General features: G+C 47.8%; 1 long non-coding RNA gene across 1 annotated transcript; it reads left to right on the top strand.

Annotated features, from left to right (window-relative positions):
• Window positions 1–2,476: 2,476 nt before the first annotated feature.
• Window positions 2,477–4,763, top strand: LOC135302843 (uncharacterized). Its single transcript, XR_010364420.1, has 2 exons — window positions 2,477–2,648; window positions 2,766–4,763. It is a non-coding gene; the product is annotated as an uncharacterized LOC135302843 (long non-coding RNA).
• Window positions 4,764–5,539: the final 776 nt, after the last annotated feature.

The raw sequence follows: 5,539 nt of genomic DNA, 5'->3' as shown, positions 1-5,539 counted from the left end.
GTGCACATGCGCCAGTGATGGCTGGGGTTGGAAGTATTTATGGCAATTAAAATGTTTTGCCTGGAAGCTGTTTTGGGGCTTTTTTGAAGTGAGGATTTTCAGACTTCAAGGTGTTAACAGCCCCTCTAAACGGTTTTGTTTTTTAATTGCAGCAAATGACTGTGGAGCCATTAAACATTCGCCTCTCTGCAGTTGTTTCTAAGCCCTTTCAGTCCTTCTTCTATTTATTCTGTTTAATTCAGTCAGGTAGCTTCGGGGCAGTGAAGATCAATACTTTACTTTGATAGAAAAGAGTCAGGTTTGAAACACAGAGATAAAACTGACACATTTTGTATAAATTTAATTAAAAATGCACCTTTGGTGGGTTGTTGCAAGCACAAAGCCACCCCTCCATCTAGCTATCGCTCTGTCTCACTCTCTGTCTCTCTCTTCCCTTTCTTGTTTCTAACAGGAAGATCTCTAAATCTGCCTCACCAACAAAGCACCTCGTTTTATGATTTTTGTCTTGAAAGTTTAGCACTGAGGGAGCAGGATAGAAGGGATGTGAAATTCTAAACAGACCTTCTGCTCTCTCTCTGGTCCCATTCCTTTTGGTGGTGGTGGCTGGGGGAACAGGGAAGGAGCCAGCTCCCCAGTGGAGAAAGGAGGGGGAAGCAGCAATTTCTTAAAAAATATATATAATTTTTAATTTTTTTTTAACCCAGCAGATTGGACACCCTGGGGCACTTTCTGTTTGGATCTGTAGCTTTCCTCCATTCCCCCCCCACCTCTTCTGGCTTTGTTAAACTGAGAATTATTTTTCTGACTACACGTGCATCCCTGATCCCTCTAGGACAGTGCTGGCTACAAGGCAGTGTCTTTATTCTCTTTTTTTCCTCCCCTGCTCCCCCTCATTTCTTCTCTCTCCCTCTCTCCCTAACCCTGCTGCCAGTGGGCACATTTGTCTTGTGTTTTATAATATGGCCTCTTTCACCCCCTTCCCCTGCATCTCTCTTTCTCTCTCTCTCTCTCTCAATCCTGTTTGGCTCAGTTCATTTTTCACTTGAGTGCCTTTCCTCCGAGACTTCCCTCTGCTCCAGCCTCCCTCTGCTCAACACCAATAAAACACACACAACACAGGTAGAACAAGGTGCCAGGGCTCAGTGTGACAAACTACTCACACACCACTCAATAACCAGGGCTGTAAATTGCCCTCTCTTCACCCTCTGCCGCCTTCTGGGGACAGCAGCTTGGCTGGGCCCTTGCAAAATTGGCTGTCCTGATACAGCGTGGGATTGGGAAGTCCTGTGGGAATTGGACACTGCCACCACTGTGGCAGAGACTTTTCCAGCACTGTCTTTGGAGTTGTGGGATTTAGTGTCTTTTTTTCATTTCCCATGGGGCCATGCAGCCCAAGGGTCTCCAGGGACTTGTTGGAAAATGGGGGTTGTGCCACTAAGGGGTGCGAACAACCTGCCTGGCCTACACACCACCTACTTAATCATATTTTGTGGCCAAGAGTTTCAAGATTTGTTCCATCCATACAAGCTTTGGAATGGATTTAAAGGGAAAGATGGTTCCTGAGGGTCTCTCTTCCTGGGCTGGCAGCTCTGGCTGAGCACCATGTCATCTCTGAGAGCAGGGCCTCCATGGCTGGTGTTCCCTGTGTCTGCACCTCAGACACATACTCCCTACTGCTGGTCCATGGCCTGGCCTTCCCTGGGAAGCAGCATTGCCCTGGCTGCATACTCACCTTGCACATTGTGCTGCTGAGTGCTCACAGGGCTTGGAGCTGTGCACTCATGTTCAAACAAACTTACAGGAGAGAGAAGTAAACCACCACCTGAGCAAAAGAGACCACCTGTCAAGGAACAGGCAAGGGCAAAAAAAGGGTGACAAAATAAATGTGAACAGCACCTCTCACAAGCCATCAGCACCTGCAATTGGTTCTTCCTGTGTCTTTGAAAGCCCCATATGCTTGGTACATTATGGATGGTGTGGAGAAAGGGAGCGAGGGGACACTAAGCAGATGTCATTGGGAGAGGCTGGACAGAAAGAAAGGATCTAGGAGATAAGAAGCTTGACCCTCATACACAGGCCAGGTGAGTTTCTGAAGAAGGCTGAAGGACAAAGAGGTACAGCTGCATATACTGATGCAGCAGCAAAAAAATAATTTGCATGATGGGGCAAAGAAGAGGTGGTGTCGGCTTGCCTTTCCATGGCCCAGGTAATCTGGGGGTGTGTGTGTGGCTGTCTGTGGGTCAGCATGCAGGCAGTGCCCAGCTTGAGGCAGAGCAGGGGCTTTCAGATCCAGTGGCAGGGAGCGATGTGCAGCTACTGCACAGAAATGTACTCTTTGAATTCCATTGTGTCTGACTTTAGCTGTCAAACTGCAGTTGCTGTGAATTTTGCTTGAGAATCAGAAGATGCTGTACAGGTGGTGCTGAGTAGTTTAACAAGATGCAAAGTGGGGTCCACACCCAATGGATTTCAGCTGCCAACTCCTCTTGTCTTAGGTAGTTGCCAACTCAAATGGCTGTGTGTGTTTCCTGTTACTGGTTTCATTTGGCTCTGGGATTCCTCACCATCTCTCCCTGAGTTAATCTGTGGCAGTAATATATGTAGAACATCTAGCCTTCTACTTGCAGGAGGCTGCATTTCAGCTGTGAGTGAGTAGTGTATTTTGTAATCTTTTAACTAGTATTTTAGCTTGTCAGTGTAAAAGGAAAATACTGATCTTTGTATCGCCCTGTGCCTCATCCTGTACTGGTGTCTCTGCTCTGCAGTCCGGCTGCTCAGCTTTACCAGCAGTAAAAGCACTTTACCGGCTGTAAAAGCAGAGAGATTCCTTGCTGGGCTAAAGCGTGATGGGTTAACTCTGTCAGTTTGTCTACATAATATCGGCTGGAATACCAGTTCAAGTTCTCCTGAGTGATTCGTGGAGGTGAGTGCTGAGGGCTGGTTTCTCAGGGAATGCGCCGGGAAGGAGCGTGCCGCACAGTGCGCGTCTGCAGCCCGACAACTCTCGCGTCTGCCGCCTTTAATCATGGCAAATGAAAGTTTCTAAACAGCGGAGGATGCCAGGCTTTGTGTTCTGCCACCGGAGCTGCCTCTGCGCCGCCGTCAGTGCCGGTAATTGCAGACAGAAGCTGCTTTGTGTTAAAGTGGCATCGGTAATTGAAACGGAATTCAGAATCAGGACCCTGCAGGCACCGCTCGGTGAAAGAAGAAATAAAGATCGTTTGGGTCACATCTTTTGTAATTTGCGTTTAATAATCGTACCAGGAGGTACATACAAAGGGAGAGGAGAGATAAGACACAGCCCACTCCCCCTCCTCGCTCTGCCTTGCAGCCTTCCCACGGAACGGAGGAGCCTGGTGGGAAGCCCGCTCTCCCCCCGCCTGGGCTGGGTGCTGGGAGCGCTGCCGGCTCGCTCCCACCGCGGCTCGGGCCGCTTGCTGAGGCCAAGCCAGAAGGAGAGAGAGAACGACTCCTTGGGTTCGTGTTAAACTGGATGCTCAAGTTCTGGTCTTATGGTTAGGCTGAGGATTTACAGGCCCACGTGCTGGCTCTTGCCCAGTAAGTCTGGTTCAGCTCTGAGCATCAGAGGGCACTCCACTGGTTTGCAGTTTGTGAGTTTCCCATTGCAATGGGATCCTTTTGGTATCCTTCAATGGGCTTCTGCCTATACAAGAAAATGCAAGCTGTAGGATGTGGCTTATGATGAAATGTCCCAAATTTCTCCCACCTCAGCACAATAAGGCCTTCTCTGTTCTGCTTCTGGGAAATGGAAATTGCCTGTGCTCCCCACAAATTTCAGCCAGGCTGTGCCTGAGAAGGCACAAGCTTGTGGGCACCAGCACTGTGCCAGGAGCCTGCCCATGCTGAAAAAGCCCCAGCAGCAGAGCCCATGCCCTTGTAAATTCACTTGTGTGGATGCAGCCTTGTGGTTTCCTTCTTGACCTGTTTGGTGAGTGACTTTTGATCTCAGGATATTGGAGTTACCAGGGAAAGCCACATAGTAATAAAAATATTGCAGAAAAGCTCAGGAAAGGACTGTGGTACAAGAAACCAAGATCCTGCCAAAGACTGTGAGAAAAATGTAGGTGCATGCTGAGTGCAGGTAACTTCTGTTCTTTTTGGCTTCATGCAGTGCTTAGCTGATGCTTGTTTGGCCCTAGAAGAAGACAGATGCAGTCTCTCTTTCCTTCATATTAAAGTGCACAACACTGCTTCTGCTGCGGCCAGTGCTGTTCCCTGTCTGCCTTTTAGGGCAGGATAGTGGGTGGGATGGCCCTTCAGACTAAGCTGGTACAGCCTATTTCTCTCATGCTCCTGGCAGCTTATCATGGTGTGCTTCTGCTGGGCTTACCATGGAGGTTGGGCTGAAGGTCCCAAAGAAGACACAGCAGGGTGGTGATACAAACCTTCTCTTTCAGCCTCATACTGGTCAGGGACATTCAGCCGTTCTTACAGTGTACAAGTATGCACTAATAAGTTTCTGCTCTGAAGAAGCATCTTCATCATCCAATACAGGGTTCCCCTTAACCTAAGGCCCTGTTCCTGGAGGAGCTAAACCTGTCAGATACCTCCACCATAACCTCTGGGGTGGTTGAGACCTATGATGTCATCTAAAATATGAGAACCAAGATGATCTGGTTCTATGATCATATAGTCCACTGATCTGCCCTGTGATTTCCCTTAGCTTTGGCTCTGTTGAGCCTTACTGTAGTGCAAATATAACCCAAATTTCTTCTTCAGTAAAAAAAACCCCAGCAACACTTATTTCTTGCGCCAAATCCAACCACAGGAAACACATACCTAAGAAATGGCAGTTTCCATTCACATATATTCTACTTTGGTGATTTTAAAACCCAGTGACAACCTGGGTGCTACTCTAAATCCAGATGAGATGAACACAGATGGAAGCAGAAACAGTCCATTCCATCCTTGAATAGTCGATCTCTTTACCAGAGATTTCTAGTCCATTATGGGGAACAAACTCAGCTGTTTATCTTTGTTGGTGTCCTGTTAAATTCAGTGAAAAGAAGCACTGCCTGGGTGTATTTCATGCAGTGTACATTTTCTCTACCATTAGGCTTGGCACTTTTGAGGATACAAAGGAGACATCTCCAATGTCCAGCAACCCCCCTATGCTCTGTATTGGTGCTGTAACCTCATGGTTTCCCTTGCACACAAACTCTGCATTTCTTCCTTAAGCTGCTTCTGGCAGCTCACCATTTCACAGTTCTCGCCTATGGCCAGGAAGAGCATCATCTGTCAGCTACATCTGGAGCTGCCATCCTGCCTTCTCCCAGAGAGCCCAAAGGGTCCTTTTCAGAGGGCCAGAGCAGCAGTTGTGACAGGAGAAATTTAGGCTGGGGAGAGGTACCTTGGCTTCTGCTAGTTGTAATTGCAAGGAAGAATCTTGTTAAATTTTAAGAGCCAATATCTTGATTTTTATTTAGCTTGCAGAAGGCTAATCATGTCTTGGCATCCCCCTGCTCAGATGTTGCCAGTAAGTACTCAGAAGTAAATACCCAGACACCTGGAATCAGAT

This window comes from Passer domesticus, chromosome 6 (assembly GCF_036417665.1).
Source record: "Passer domesticus isolate bPasDom1 chromosome 6, bPasDom1.hap1, whole genome shotgun sequence".
Taxonomy (NCBI): domain Eukaryota; kingdom Metazoa; phylum Chordata; class Aves; order Passeriformes; family Passeridae; genus Passer; species Passer domesticus.
Note: the sequence above shows the minus strand (reverse complement) of the source record. Positions and strands in the feature narration are given on the sequence as shown.